Source organism: Triticum urartu, chromosome 7, assembly GCF_003073215.2.
Source record: "Triticum urartu cultivar G1812 chromosome 7, Tu2.1, whole genome shotgun sequence".
NCBI lineage: Eukaryota > Viridiplantae > Streptophyta > Magnoliopsida > Poales > Poaceae > Triticum > Triticum urartu.
In genome coordinates, this window is record NC_053028.1 from 59,771,285 (window position 1) to 59,788,701 (window position 17,417).

The window sequence follows — 17,417 nt, forward strand, 5'->3', positions numbered from 1 at the left end:
TTTCTTAACCACCCACATCTTCAAGGGTGGCTTAGAAGCTATGAGTCTAAGTGCAGCATCTGAGAATTTTGGCTTTGAAGCCTTAGCAAACAGTCTAGCAAGGGGACAATAATACTCATAGGCATAAGCAGAATAATTTTTGGTCATATGGACATGACGGTTCGATGAACCACTCTCGTATTTATATGCCTGAGTGTGGTTTCCCTGCAAAACATTTGCGTTAGTGTGACTCAGGTGAGTCCTCTGTCTGTATGAAGCCTTTGGACCGAGGTTTGTCTTCTTCAAGTGAGGTGTCATGAAGACATTCACAGGAAGATTTTCCAGACATGTTTTCGGAACCCAGATCTTCTTCATAGGCGGTCCATTCCTGCAGTTAGTACCAATGTACCTGGCAAACACTTCACCATTCTGATTCTTAAACAGTTTATAGTTTGCATCAAAGGATTCATCAATGATAATTGGGTTAGCACAAGTGAAGCCAGATAAATTGGATGGATCTGCTGAAAGTTCCTTTGCAGCAACCCATGTAGTTTTGGGGTACTGCTCAGGTTTCCAGTAAGAGCCATCTGCATTGATTTTCCTCACGAACCCAACACCCTCTTTCCTAGGGTTTCGGTTCAGAATCTGCTTCTTAAGGACATCACATAATGTTTGATGCCCTTTCAGACTTTTGTACATCCCTATTTCAAGCAATGTCTTCAACCTAGCATTCTCATCAGTAATAGCAGTGGTATCCTCAGCAGAGGGGTTAGTTGCCACATCAACAGTTGAAGATATTGGAACAGTAGTAGCAGTGGAACATTCAGCAACAGAATTAGCATTATTACGCTCAATGCATTTAAGACATGGTGGTTCAAATCCTTCCTGAGCGGAACTGATCTGTTCGGCGCGAAGTGACTCGTTTTCCTTTTGAAGATCTTCATGAGCCACCCTCAATTTCTCAAGTTCTTGCTTCCTTTGAAGATAGTCATAGGAAAGATTTTCATGAGTTGTTGAGAGAGTATCATGACGATCTTCAAGTTCCTGATACTTAACGTGAAGGTTTTTTATGTCTTCAATTAAGGATTCAGATCGAGTCATTTCAGCACCCAACAGATCATCGCTTCTGTCTAACAGTTTTTGAATGTGTTCCATAGCTTTCTGTTGTTCAGTTGCAATTTTAGCAAGTGTTTTGTAGCTAGGTTTTGAATCACATTCAGAGTCATCGTCACTGGATGTTTCATAGCGAGTGGTGCGTGTGTTTACCTTGGCACCGCGTGCCATGAAGCAGTAGGTAGGAGTGGAGTCATTCTTGTCATTTGCGTCGGTGTCGGTGATGCAATTATTGACTTCAGTGTTGAAGATGGACTTGGCGACGTATGCTGTAGCCAGACTCACAATGCCAGAATCAGACTCCTCCTCAGATTCCACCTCTGCCTCCTCAGATGCGGATTCCTCCTCTGAATCCATCTCCTTGCCTACAAACGCACGCGCCTTGCCAGATGAGCTCTTCTTGTGTGATGAAGACTTTGATGAAGACTTGGAAGAAGACTTTGAGTTTTTCTTCTTTTTCTTGTCGTCAGAATCATATTCCTTGCTCTTCTTCTTCCTTCTATTCTCATTGTCCCACTGTGGACACTCAGAGATGAAGTGCCCAGTTTTCTTGCACTTGTGACATGTTTTCTTCTTATAGTCATGAGCAGAAGCTTCATCATTCCTTGAGCTTGATCGTGAAGATTTTCTGAAGCCTTTCTTCTTGGTGAATTTTTGAAACTTCTTCACTAGCATTGCAAGTTCTCTTCCAATGTCTTCAGGATCATCAGAACTGCAGTCAGATTCTTCTTCAGATGAGGAGATAGCTTTTGCCTTCAAGGCACGAGTTTGCCCATAGTTTGGACCGTAGATATCTCTTTTCTCAGAAAGCTGAAACTCATGTGTGTTGAGCCTCTCAAGTATGTCAGACGGATCGAGTGTCTTGAAATCAGGACGTTCTTGAATCATCAGGGCCAGAATGTCAAACGAACTATCAAGTGATCTCAGCAGCGTCTTGACGATTTCATGTTTGGTGATCTCAGTAGCGCCGAGGACTTGAAGCTCATTTGTGATGTCAGTGAGCCGATCAAAGGTGTGCTGGACATTCTCATTGTCATTTCGTTTGAAGCGGTTGAAGAGATTGCGAAGGACACTGATTCTTTGATCTCTCCGGGTTGATATGCCTTCATTAACTTTGGAGAGCCAATCCCAGGCCAGTTTGGATGTCTTCAAGGCACTCACACGGCCATACTGTCCTTTAGTCAGATGACCACAGATGATATTCTTGGCAGTAGAGTCCAGTTGAACGAACTTCTTGACATCAGCAGCAGTGACACCTTCTCCAACCTTGGGAACGCCGTTTTCGACGACATACCATAGGTCGACGTCAATGGCTTCAAGATGCATGCGCATCTTATTCTTCCAGTAGGGATATTCAGTTCCATCGAAGACGGGACAAGCAGCGGAGACTTTGGTTATCCCTGCAGTCGACATAGCTAAAACTCCAGGTGGTTAAACCGAATCACACAGAACAAGGGAGCACCAAGCTCTGATACCAATTGAAAGTGCGTTATATCGACTAGAGGGGGGGGGTGAATAGGCGATTTTTATGAAAGTCTTCAAAACGTGAGAGTTGTGAAGACAAACAGTGAAGATCATGCCTATTACTATGCAGCGGAAGTTAGATTACACTAGGCCAGCCATGGTCATGTATTCAATAGAGTGAAAGCGCAATGACAAACAGCTTCAGTGTAATAAGGATCAGGTAGGAGGAAGTTATGAAGCCGAACAGATCATACATTCATGTTGTGAAGACAAAAGATAAAGCAAGCATGCAATGGCTTCACAATGAATAACTGTAAGTGAAAGGAGGTGAAGAGGAAACCAGTGACACGTTGAAGACAATGATTTGTTGGACCAGTTCCAGTTGCTGTGACAACTGTACGTCTGGTTGGAGCGGCTAGGTATTTAAACCAAAGGACACACAGTCCCGGACACCCAGTCAAGGACACTTAGTCCAAGACACCCAGTTCTCACTGTTTTCTCCTTGAGCTAAGGTCACACAGACCTCGCCCAATCACTCAGGTAAGTCTTCAAGGTAGACTCCCAAACCTTCACTGACTTCGTTCACTGGCAATCCACAATTTCTCTTGGATGCTCAGAACGCGACTCCTAACCGTCTGGAGGATGCACAGTCCTCAAGTGTAATAAGTCTTCAAATCACACAGACACGAAGACTTAAGTGATGCCCAATTTACTCTGGCTCTGGGTGGTTAGGGCTTTTCTCCTCACTGGGAATTTTTCTTTCAAAGGCTTCGAGGTGGGTTGCTCTCAAACAACAAAAGCCGTGCACTGAAATCTGAGCAGCCAACCGTTTATGGTTGTGGGGGTGGACTATTTATAGCCACTTGGCAACCCGACCTGATCTGTCCAAAATGACCCTGGGTCACTAAGGAACTGACACGTGTACCAACGGTCGAATTTTGAACTCACACGGCAACTTTACTTGGGCTACAAGTAAAGCTGACTTGTCTGGCTCTGGACAAGATTTTCTCTCAAAGTCTTCGCTCGAAGACATAGGATTTGAATTAGGCATCACTACAGTCATTCTGACTGGTTCTTTTGGACCCCACTTAACCGTACGGTGATTCCTATGACACTGCATAAATGAAATAAAACCACGAAGGATCTCAGTCTTCGAGTTCCATAAGCTTCCTAGGGAGTCTTCTCATGTCATTGTCTTCAATATGAATATCTTCATAAACCACCATTGTCTTCAATGTCTTCGTACATTTTTAGGGGTCATCTCTGGTAATAAACCCGAATCAATGAGGGACTTCTACCTGTGTTTGCCTGCAATTCTCACAAACACGTTAGTCCCTCAACTAGGTTTGTCGTCAATGCTCCAAAACCAACTAGGGGTGGCACTAGATGCACTTACACCGATTGCTACGTACTCTTGAGAAACAAGATGTTATGACGCCGCTGTGCCCGCGGTCCAATGATCCACCTATGTTTGTGTCGGATCTTATCCATGCTGCAACGAGGCCGTGGAATATGGAGGTGGTCAGAGAACATATGTATGAGATGGACACCGAAGCAGTAGCGAACATTCCCATCAGTCATGTTGCCCAGCCGGAAAGAATGGAAGAGGATTTTTCGTATCACATTCGTACTGACTTAACAGGATCCGTCTCCCATAGTAATATTATGACAGTCTCTCTTGCCCCTTCGTACTTACTTGAAACAGGAATTTCTTGGTGCTCAACTGCTTATTCTGCTTTTCCTGGTACCGGTATAGATAGATAGAAAGCGCATTCAATCGAGAAAAGGATCAACTGATCCACCTCTTTACTTTTTGGTTTTTATTCGGCTGTTTCAGCATAGGTTGCATTTTAAAACAAAAGAAAAGAGCAAGTTCCCATAGGCGAAGAGCTACTTCCGAGAAATCTTTTACCCCCTTTACGCCCTTCGGGGCTTCTAACAACGAGCTAATACACAGGAACGACACGGCTCCTACACCGCTTAACTCCAATAATAGAACCTTGTCCCACATCCCTTGCATTTGATAATGAAACAATCAGAATTTGTTGAATTGAAATATGTTCAATCTCATTTCTTTTACGTGGTTTTGGCAACTATCAATTATCTCTTTCCTCGGCTTCCTACAAGGATATAGCCGTAAACGGTATCTAGTAGGCAACCTGGGAACTACATTAGCTTAGGGGGATCGGGTAGCGAGCGCTCTCCTCGGCAAAGCAGACAAGAAGAAATTCCACCATTGGGAATGGCATGCCCCCTTCCCTAGGGCTAGAGGTATTTACACGCTGCAATGAACCTAACGCTAGAGCGAGTACTACGATGAAAATCACTTTTACAAGCGATACCTTTGTCTTTGGTGCTTGAGTTGTCCTCCCAGCAGTGTGGTCCTCGGTTTCGGAAATGACATATTGAACCAGTATCTTTAGCATATAAAAAATCCATTGTTTGACGGCATCCCTCCTCTAAAGCAGCTTCCTTCCTTTCCGGTTCGTAGTGGTTACGAGCAGAAGTGTAATTCAAAGCGCATTCAATAGTTGTATTAGATAGTTTAGATATAGTGACCCACTAGTTCGAGATGCACTGACCTTGGCCATTGCCTGCTAACTACGGTCATTATATGTCAATTCGGATCGCACACTGGAAGCAAAGATCAGGGGATTGCCAACTTGAATGAATGTAATCCGGTTACGGTGTAGGGGAGATTTATTATTGAGTTGATAACGCACTCCGTTTACTAACATTGAGAACTATGCCATGGAATGGAATATTCCCATTTCCGATTGTTGAAAACAAATGCGACTTTCAAAAGGCACATCAAATGTATGGACACAACGATTTGCCCACTGATTCATTGATTCATTAGCTGCGCTATTTTTGTGAGTTCCACTTGCTTGAAACTCCGAAGGGAGAGCCCGGAGGGAGCTTATTCATTCCTTTCGTGGCTTGCCATGGTTATTTCCTTGCCCAGGGCACAGTCTGGTTATCTGTTTTGTGCCTCATCGGGCACCCAAGGGTTTATCTTATGAATGGTGCGATCCGGCATCCTTGAAGCTCGGAACTCCTCTCTGGAATTTTTACCATGAAAATGACATTTACCCTTAGCAATGAATAAATCTATTGAACAATCTGTTTCATTGCAATACCTCGCTCTAACAACTCCTATTCCCACGGCATTACCAAAAGGATTTCCTGTTTCCCCGCCACCACGTTCGATCACGGAAATACATCCACTTAGATTTACGTGCCTTAAGATGTCTAGAATTTGAGGGCGGTCAAGATGATATGAATCATACCGTGTTGAAGCTAGAAGGACATTGGTGTCCCATCTTGTATAAAGAACGCCTTCATACCAGCTCAGGACCTCCCTATCGAATTGATGCTGAAAAAAGAGATGTAGGAGCATGTCACTCAATTCACCTATCAATGGTATACAATTATAACGAGGAATTTGGAGGTTAGTGTCGGCATTATATATTGGGAGAGATATAAATTCCCTCAAGATGTGGGAAATCACTCCCAGATTGTGTAGACACTTTAATGTATTCCATAGACATTCCGTAGAAACATACCGGATACTGTGACTCAAATCCACACAGACTATTTTATCTATACCGGATACTTGTATGACTATTTTATTCTATCTGAATTGGCAGTCCTGAGCACTCACAAGAATAGCAAATATTCATTGCATAATGGGGTCATTCGATATAGAGGAAGAGTATGGGTTGGTGCAAACTTCTAAATGAAAAAAAACATCTTGCAAGCACTTCATGCCAGTGGTATTGGTGCCCACTCTCGCATTACTGCTACTTATCACCGCATCAAGGCACTATTTGCTTGGACAGGAATCTTTCAATCAGTGGAATCTTTTGTCAACAAGTGTCAAATCTATCAGCAAGCTAAGGTAGAACATTAAAAACTCCCTGGCCTCTTCGATCCTCTACCCATTCCTGATGAAGCATGGTCCATTATCAGCATTGACTTCATCACTAGATTACCAAAGTCCCATTACTATGATTCAATTCAGGTGGTGCACGAGACAAGCCAAACAAACAGAAACCGAATTAATACCGAAGAACACAAGCTGTGGGCCGTAAAGTGGAAACGGTTGCAGGCCAGAGCTGTCCCCCTTTGCCACTAAGACTTGAATCTTTAACCATCGGAATACCCGGTACTCTCTCTACCAAACAGGCAAGATAGTCTTCTTGAACTCTGTCCCTTCTCTAATGATTGACAGGTTTAGTGCCTGGTAGTAAGGGTATTTTGTGGTCTATTGTCCTCCTAGGAGGTCACTCTGTAGGCTCAGCAAACAATTCACTGAAGCCATTCAAGACCGGTTGCAGGGCAGACAGACCATTGACTTGACATGATCGTAATACATACAGAATAGGAAGGATAAGCTATAAGATAGAGATCCGGATTGTTGTGCTCCGGAATAAAGAAGAATACCATCTTGTCTAATCAAATACGAATACCATCTTATTGATTTAGTCAGCTTGCATCAACACATAAGATGTGATATGAGTAGTGGGAAATAAACTCTTCTTTGATCACTTGAAACATAGTAGAAAGCATCCAAAACAGAATGAAATGCTGTTCAAAAGAAGAAGCTACCTGGCCCAACCACTACACCATTTTGCCTAATGTGTGACTACCCATATCAGTTACAACATCTTCCGTTTCCAAGTTTTCAGTGCCTTTTTCTTATAGTATACAAAATAGGATTCTGGATTGCTCTTCATTTCGTTCAATTTATCCCCTTGCTTTTCAACGTATATATATTAACCCGCCTTGTTTACCTATTTCTTCTACAATTCACATGACTCATTGAAACCAACTTTCTCCTTCCTACATTTTATCTCTACAGCAGTTATCCTGTATAATGATTTCTTTTTGGTTGCTACTCTCCTAACCGACGAGTCGGAGAGGATATGAATGTCCATTCACCCTACCACCCATCTTCCTTCTAGCTTCCTTGATCAACGACGAGTAAAGATCCCGAAAAAGATCCAAGGGAGTACAATACACTTTATATTCACGTCTTGAATAATGAGGGGGGTAAAGAAGAAAGTCCGATTTCTCTCTCCTTTGCGGATATGCCCTTATTCAGCTCTTGAAAGAAAGAGAGATAGAAAGAGAGAATGATCAAACTCAACTAGACGGCAGTTCCTCTTGTTCAAACCTCTCTTGCCGAGTCTTCTCCTCATAGCGAGTTTCGCTCTCGCTTCGCGTGTCCTAAACATAAAAAAAGAAAGAATTGATTGTGAAAGACAAATGTTTCATTCCCCTCCCTAATCGTTGAAATTTGAACTGTCCGCTAGCTCCTCCTTTGTTTGGATTATAGCCCTTCCTTGGGGATTTACTATCCAAAGTAAATCTTTCCAGTTTCAAATGCTACTATTTCTTCATGGGCAGAAAGTCCAAAATCTTCTTTTTCCCGTACTCCTTACTCTTTTCTCCCGTCGTCCTACTTTCACTTCTACGGACCTTCTATCCATAACGAGTTCCAGGATTGGTGAATCGATGTGGGAATAGATAAAACAATTGTTGAGTACACAGTATAACCATGTAGCTCATCCAGAAGATCATCAATGACCGGTATCGGGTATTTCTTTTTTACGGTTTGCGCATTGAGTTGCCTATAATCCATAGGCGCCACGAACCTTCTTTATTCTTGTAAAGAAGAGCCGGTGAGGCATGAACTAGGTTGTAGAGTACCATTCTAGAGTAACTCCTTGATTATGGCTTCAATTTCATCCGGTGGTGTGAATACCTATAAGGCCTTTGATTCACTGGTTGACTATCGTGAGGTGAATCCGATGGTCACATGGTCTTTTAGGAGGGAGGGTAGTGGGTTCTAAGAACACATCAGAGAAAGAGGACCAAACCTGCTTGAGCCCTCTTCTACATCTTGAGTACTTCCCACTCCAATGGATCTAGTTTTTAGAATAGCTTTGATCCGGCCATGTAGAGCACTCATAGAGGTCCGGCTTCACGTCAGTAATCTACCACACCCATGCTAGAATTCAGTAGAGTCCCCACTCGCCAACTGTGATGTCTTGGTTGAGAGGCCCCACCTACCCATCTTCCCACAGTTTCACTGAGGTAGTACCATCCCCAATTCGCCACTTCTTGTGTTGATGTACTAAGAAATTGGTTGAGGCAATCGACTTCAATTAGAGGAAGCACTTGTGCACATCAACTTAGGATATCCCCTCCGTTCTACACCAGATTATGCACTCACCTCTGGTATAATATAGGAAAGGAAGACGCCCTTTTAGTGCACGCCAAAGCAGCTTTGCCTAGAAGGCTTCGAAATACACTACTAGGTCCCTCATTCTCAGTCGGCCTTCACAAAGCGGTTTGCACACCTTGGACCAGCTGGATAGATGTTCTGGCCTTTCTCCTATTAAATGCATCTGCCACCTTATTTTCCATTTTACCCCTAATATTCCGCCTTTGAAAGTCAAAACTCACACTTGCTCATCTTAGCATGTAGCTGATTCCGCAGAAAAAGTGTTAGCTGCAAGTGCTGTTGATGCTCCTTCAGTGTTTTACTGTCAAGAAGTATATCATCAAACCAACACAAATCTTTTGGGCTTGAACACATCATTCATGAGTGCTTGAAACGTTGCAGGAGCATTTGTAAGCCCGCATCACATTGAATTCATAGTTACAGGGTTCTGAATGAAGTTTTGGGCTTGTCTTCCTCTCTCATCCTGATCTGATGATAGCCAGATCTTAAGTCAATCTTGCTGTAATATTTAGCACCACTCATCCAATAGGGCATCTATGTGCCGGAATTGGGTATTTCTTCTTTACTGTACTGGCATTCAGCTGCCTGGTTTCAATGCACATCCTCCATGTCCCATCCTTCTTCTTCACTAACAGCACAGGTGAAGCAAAGGGGCTAGTAGAGGATTGTATCAGTGAATTCTTCAGCAATTCCTCAATTCTCAATCTCAGCCTTTTGTAGATGTGAGTATCCGTATGGCTTCAGATGTTTGGGCTCAGTAACTTCGAGGGTATATAGTGATCATGGATTCTTTTTTGTAAGGACTTAGGTTCTTGAAACACCTACTCTTAAGAGTTCAGTAGGGTTGAAATTGGATCAGAGATCAGAGATGTTAGGTTTACTGAGTTGACCATGCACCATTGAGCCATCATGCAGAACTAAGCTTGTTCTATTTAGTAGCAATCAGCTCTTCTCCTTCCACCTGGTACAGCTTTCCTCCTCCCCTCTTGATTCCTTCCAGCACCACTTAAACACTGCGGGAAGGGTTTTGACCAGCTAGTCAGATTGCCCCATTATGGGTGTGTTACGCCAAAAAGTTCCTCAATCATGTGCCTGTTCCCGAGCGAGTCAGTCCCATTTCGATGATGAATGACACGATGTGTGCCTCCATAGAGCTTCCCATTTGACATTTCTCCATCGCGAGAGATTCTCTCCAGCCACAGGTTCCCCAGTGGTACGTCCGGGGTCGGTTCAATCAGTGCGCTATCAGTCCAGTACCATTAGCTCTCCAAGGGTCGCAAACCATTCTTTCCGGGCAAGCCAGTTCAGTTCCTTTCTGGTAGCAAGAGATCCCATATCAGATTAAGTAAAGGGATTACCTAGCTAGCGCATATCGAAGAGTTGGAGACTTCCTGCCACTATAGAAAAAGTCGTTGATGGATCAATTTCTGTAGGTGGGTCTCAACTCGGATCGAGACATTCGGATTTGCCGATGAAGAGTACTGCCTTGGAGGGGTAGGGGTTGTAGGGGAAGAACCAACCTTTTGTAGGTAGCAAAACATCTCACTCAGTAACTAAATTAGAGTTCGATCTTTTACGTTTGTGTTGCCTTTTTGCATTTTTGTTTCGATCCGACATCAGATCTGAGTTATTGTTCACTGACTATATCTTAGACCATTGCGATCTCTTTCTTTCACTTGGTTTTTCTTCCTTCCCTTTGGTACTCCTTTAACTCGGAGATACTCCTTCGGTACTACTTGGCTACTACTTGAACAGATGGGTTTAGTCCCTTCCTTCGGGCAACGTTTTCTCCGGGTACCACCGGCTTACCACCGGGTTGAAAGAAATCCCTTACTATTAGGACATAGTGTTCGGTACGACTTAAGGCTACTGGATTGACTTTCTTTAATGTTGCATCTGCTTTCAACTATTTCATAGCCTCCCGTCCCGAGCAAACGTCGAGAGCAGGGGCCAAAAAGTAAAATCCATAGAGTTGGGGACTAAAGAGACTCTTTTTTTACAGCCAACCATGAAGAGAAGAGAGTGTCAGAGTAGATTCGGTAATGTTGAGTCGATCTAGTATGGAAAATTCCTCGCTGTGCGCTCGCCTTTTGCCTGCTTCTACTTCATCTGCAGATCGGGTTCCTTCCCCAGAGGTCTTACTTATAGGCTTTATAGCCAAGCAATAGAATAGCTGCTTCTTCTAAAGCGGAATAGAGTGCGACGACTAAAGCTACGGAGCAGCCTCTACCGCTTCCCGTACTGTTCTGGTTGAACTAGGGCTTTGGCTGAGTGACCACCTTCTTCCAGTATTCTTAGGCTTACTGTCTGCTTCCTGCCTGATCGGTGCTGACTGACTGTTCTTGCTTGTCTTGGGCCTGCTCTAGTTTTGGTGCTGCTAACTAAGGGTCGAATTTCGTGACTTGATGAAGAGGAAGCCGAGTATCTTTGGTCTTGAAGAGTCAGGCCAATCCAACCGCTTGCTCCTGCCCAACTCAGTCTCAGTCGTACCATAATGCGCCTGGACTCAACACTTTTCTTGCTCCAAGACCACCCTCTAGCCCTCATGTAAAATAGATGACAGAATTGTAAACAATCATAGAATGATTTAAGCTGAGGAACATAGAGGTCTCTCCCACAATTTTTGTCATATACCTCTGGAATAGTGTTGAAATCACACGCCACTAAGCAGTTTTTTAAACCAAGTGGTTTATCTTAGTGTGCTAGCCGCTGCTTCATTTCGTATAGCGATAACGCTTTCTCTTTCTTAGCGCTCCACCCCGCGGAGAACTCTGGTTGCGCTTTGGTTGGCTTTCTCTTTTTTTCGATTTTCTCTGACTTGACTCAGCTTGACCTACTTGACTCAGCGGTTAGAGTATCGCTTTCATACGGCGAGAGTCATTGGTTCAAATCCAATAGTAGGTAAAGCCGGCCGAACCCCCGCTTTTGCCAGCATGACAGCAAGCACAGACTGGCATCAAGGAGTAGAAATGACCAAAGCATCGGTTGCTTCCACTTGTTTGTTGCCTTCTTCGACCGACAGACAAGGTACCCCCCTCTTTTTCTCTTGCGAACCTACGTTGAGCTTGGGACAACCCGCGACTGGCATAGGATATTTCAAAAGCGCCAGGATCCATCCTTCTTACGAACCAAGAGCACTGGAGAAGCGAAGGGGCTCGTGCTGCGACGAATAATGCCATTGTTCATCATCTCACAGATTTGCTTCTCAATCTCTGTTTTCTGGTGGGGTGCATATCTATATGGCCGGACATTGACTGGCACTGCACCTGGCACCAACGGAATTTGGTGGTCACAGGCACGACGAGGGGGTAATTCCTTTGGCTCCCGGAACAAAGCATCAAACTCCTGTAGCAGTTCTTGAACAGCTGGAGGTGTCTGCTCTGCAGGATCAGCATCCAGAGTAATTGCTTGCAGATCATGCTCCTGGTGAATCTGACGCACTTGCACACACTGGCTAACAGCACCCCGTTTCCGCAATCCTTGCAGCTTACGGACAGAGATTGGACGGCAGGAAGGATTATCTTGAATGCCATTGAGAGTGATGCGGCGCCCTTTGTGCGTGAATTTCATACGACGATGACGCCAATGTACCCACATCGGGCTATGGTCTTCGAACCGCTCTTGCCCTCCCCTTTCACTTCCATAGTGGTCTTCTTTGGCCGGCCCACTCATTTCACTCTCAAGCTCTCTGAGAAGAGAGAATCCGATTCAAGATGTTTCGAATTCAGCCTTTCCTTCATGTTCGTGCTTTAAGTCAGTTCGTACTTTTCAGTATATAAGAGAATGACTGAACTCGCGTTGAAAGCTACTAAACAACGGCTGACAGAGACTCATAAGAGGGAGAGCGGTAGCAAAAATGAGATCTTTCGTCTAGACAGAAGAGAGATCCTTTCCTTCCTTTCTATAGGAAATGACTGATGTTGCTAAGTCACCTTCCGCTGCTCTTGCGTCATCCCTTTTCCAATTCTTTTTGTATGGCTCGGTTGCATCCGATTGATCGATCCCTAGTCACTGATTACATGCATGAGTTCTTTGATTCACTACTGACTTCTTCTGTGGAGCCGAGTTCGCCGACTGAGACTACTTGAAAAGAATTTTCGACCAACCGATCTCACGACGATGAGTCACCCACATACTTAACAAAAAATGCAAATAGAAGAGCAAGTAAATCAAGCTCAATTACAACTCACTCTGATCAAATAGCACTCAGGTATAGGATTTCCAGCGGAAAGGTAGCCTTGCTCGCTTCTTTACCCTTGTACGCACAAATCTAGCTCATAGCAGCACTTTCGAGTTCGGTTACTTAAGTACAAAGATTGGAACAACTTAGCGCGGGAAGTCCCATATCTTGTCTTAGCCTCGCCTCACCTATTTCCTCATAACGAGATCAGAATGAAATAGAATGGAATCTCAAGTCTTAGCTAGATCAGGGCTACCACGTTCCCTCAGACGAAAAAGAAAAGAATACTAGACCTGTTGGACTCGCAAAGTAGGATCAGGCTTTTTCTACTAGAAACAGAGGAGAGCGAAAACTAAGTCAAAGGGGGAAGAGCTGTTTGAGCATTTTAAGTCCGGTTGACAACATCCAATGTCTCCCATGAGGGTGCCTGAAACTCCAGTTTTTCTAGGAAGAGGTAGGTATATATATTTTTAACACATTTTAGTTTGTAGGAAGATTCCCCGCTCTGAATTTTTTTCTATTTGGAGCTTCTTCCAAAGAGGTTGGGATTCTAGTTTCAATTGGATGTGTCCCGGTAAGATCGTTAACGACTGATATACTGCCTGAGACAGGGCATGCTCTCCCCTCTGCGTATCGAGAGAAAGAAACAACTTCCTGATTCCAGTTTCTTTCATTTATACCTACGATATCCACGCTAAAGATGAAAACTTTTGCAGTTCATATCAGCCTGAATGAGGAAGTAGAGTCAGTTTCGTCCATAAACTGGGCCGAAGATCTGACAGAGGTTGACTTGCTGGCTTGTAAGTTTCCAGCTCCGTGGCTGATTGCTAACCATAGGATAGTGACAGCCAATATTTATATTCCTGCTTGTGTGCTTGTTTGCTATTCTTCCTGTTCTTGTTACGAGACGACCTCGGCTCAAGCTGACCCCACACCGAAAGTCGTCAAGTAGTCTTGGGCTCCATCAATCAGTGAGGAGGAAACCAAAACCTGTTGGAGTTCCCCTCCATCACCTCGCCTAGATCCGGAGGTTCATACCCTCCTGTAGCAGAGATGTAAGTCGCAAAGACTACTTCCCTGCCGAGGGGGGAGAACTACCTAGTATCAAATTCACAAAGCAGCACATTTAGTAGTTGACATCTTTCTTTATCGTTTTCATCGGAAAGGAGAGTTTTCACGTTAAGCAAGAAGAGCTATGAGTTGGAGGGCTATTTCACCGACTCTCACTTCTCCTTTGTATCTGCCGAAGACGCAAGTAGCCCAACGACAGGCTTGTGTGGAGTTGAATGACAACACGCAGAGGTCTTTTGGCGAAACTGGGGGCTCTTTGTCTAAAGGAAGGGCAAAGTCAACAGGCCAATCCCAGTTTCAGAATTGGAAGAAGCAGTAGGAGGTTCACCATCAGAAAGGCATGGGACAACAAACTCTCTTAAAGCTTTCTTCGAATAAGTCTTTCGCTTGGCTTGGCTCAACGGCTTTAGTTCAGTAAATGCTTTCGTATGAAGCTTGAGTCAAGTCTAGTCTCATGCAGTGAAGATCGTCAAGCAATCATTGCTAGTCTCTCCGAAACCTATTGATAAGGAACGCGTTCAAGTGTATGGAATAATCAAACCTTTCACGTATTTGTTAACATAGCGTTGGACAATTGATTCCTCTCTTTCTCCATGGCCTGCTTCCCATAACTGGCCTTACTAAAACTTACAAAATGCTAATTTGACCTAAATTTCCGGTTAACTGCTGAATTTCTTTGCTAGCTCACCCGAAACTCTGTCTTCAGGAGGAAAGCTTGCTTGAGTACCTTACTTGAAAACAAACCGCTTGAGCTGTAACCAAAACAGAAAGGTTTGATGAGCCGCTGCTTGCTCTCTAACTGCTCTTACCGCTTCTTCTTCTTGACCTCTGCTCACTGCTGCCAATGCTGTGACTGCCGCCCCTATCTCTAAAGCTGCGAATTACAGCTCCTGATTCAAGCAGTTTTTTTCTGAAGTATGAGTCTTGTTTGTGACATTCAATTCCAGAATGAACATTCAAAGGAAAAGTAGTATGGGACGCTGCTTGCTATTACTGACTGCGCTGCCGACCGAAGAACTGAAGATCTTCAATCTATGTTTGAGTGCTCTTGCGAAAGAAAATAATTTCGAATGAAAAAATGACTTCAAAAATAGGATAGGATCGCGGATTCCATATATTTTTATAGAAAGAAAGATACTGTACTCCGCATCTTTACACCGAATCCTTAAAAGCCATTTAATGCCTTCTTGCCTGCCTTCAGTTCATGCCTTCAGGCCGGCCTGCTCTTGCCTATGAATGAGATGCCTACTTCCCATTAAGTCAAAATACCTCATAGACATACATATTTTTAAGAATACTTAGTTAGTTAAAGAGAAAGATGGCTTTTGACAATTTTTTTAGTCCCCTCGTTCCCGAGCAAGAAAACGGATGCGCTAACGCGCAACGGCTTTCGCGCTAGTTGCTCAATCCGTTGCTTGTTCGGAAGAATCCACAAATGAATATTCTTTATTTCCTCTCGGACAGGCCCTCTTTTTTCATTCGAATGTACATCTTTTTCGGTAATGATCATCTACAACTGAAAGACTGACGTCTTCCTCTACTCGATCCTTAGTTATACAATCTCCCTCCACCTCAATTTTTATGATCCTCATAGCCTTTTTTATTCGCATCCTCCCCCTGGATCTATTCCTGCCGCGTCCACGTCCTCTGCCTCCAGCAACTAGAGCTGCATCATCTTGTTCATTATTGAGAATAGGCCTCTTCTCACACCGTACCAGTTCTTTTTGCAGTTGAATCTTCCCGTTCTGGCTTATTGAGTGTATAGATTCTTTTTGAAATGCAATCTATTCCCACGTCACTCTTCTCATAACATATCCTGTTCTCCTCACTTTGATTCTGGATTCACCGGTTGATTTAAGACGGGGTTCTATGCTTTCTAGCCCCATTTGACAAAAGTGAGCTTCCCCTATCTCTTTTGTAGGAATCAGATAGCAATGCTCATTCGTGAATAGCATTTCATGCTTCCGCTACTTGGTCGGAGAGATCCATGGAAACTCAAAAAAGAAAAGCGGACGGCATTGTTCATACGATAGCTAGAAAAGTAAGTTCTCCCGCCAGCTATTCAAAAAAGAAAGACTTACTTATTCATAAACTTCCTTTTATCGAGCATAATAGCTCTTATACGCTTGTACAGAGGAGTATAAAACAATGTGTATATATATAGGTGTTTAGTATCCTACAAAAACATTAACATCCAAAGCACCGTAAGCTTGCTTTCTCTCCCGCTGACAGACAAAGAAAAGGTTTTTTTAGACTTTTCTATGGTAGGCCTACGCTAGTGGAATATCTTTTTTGTTTGTATTCTAGCTTAGCTCTCTCTATTCTTTGCTTAAGCTATCGTGTCGTGTAGATGGATGGCATCTCCCTATTCCCACATCCCCGGATATGATTAATGCATGGAAGCTAAGGAATTGGGTCATTCTTCAGCCCAAGATGCAAGCATTTGGACTCCATCCGAATATGGTAGTTGAACTCTTATAATAGGCTTGGCTCTGGAAAATGGGCTTATCTTGGGCAAAAACGCAAATAAAGAAGAGCTTCTTGTTTCCAAGCGGAACTCGAATGGGCTGCTAGCAGATTTGTTGGGGATGGCAAGTTAACACCGTGGGTAGGCTTGCCTTTCACTCGCTCTGGCACATTTTGGCGGAACATCAACATTATATATAGTGGAATTCTAGAGGTAAGTTAATGTTTTCAAAAATCCAAATGGAAAAGGATTTGCAAAAATATGCAGATTAGAAGCTAGTATCTCCAGTTTTATGAGAGAAAGAAGAGGAAGAATCGGCGAACATCCTAAAAAATGGTACTTTTGTCTCAATCCGATCAAAAACAAACATATTCTATTGTGTGTTGACCACCGGGAAACGAATGGATTAAGATGAAGACGGACGGTTCAATTAGCGAGCATGGGAAGGCTTGTGGAGGTTTAGCAATAAAAAGGGGATATATGCGTTCTCTCAAGCAGTTAAGAACAAGACCATACTCGAAGTCGAGCTCTTTTGCATCTGAACATGTATTCAAATAGCAGCTGAAAAGGAGTGTCAGAGGATTTGGATTGATTCGGATTCCCTAACGTAAGACATGGTCTACTCTCAAGATCCCAAAGTCCGCAGCTAAGGAAAGCCCCTTCTTCATAAGATCAAGAAAGTACGAGTGTGTTTCGAAGATTGGAAAATCTCCCATACTTGGAGAGAAGCAAACCAACCGGCCGATTTGCAATTGACTATGCTTAGTAGTTGACATCTTTGGTCTTCACATTTTCCCTTCCATTTTGTAAAGTTAGTAGAAGAGGATAGATCCGGTAAATTGACAAATGTCAATCTTCATTTTTGTAGATTAATACACTGGTAGGGGTCG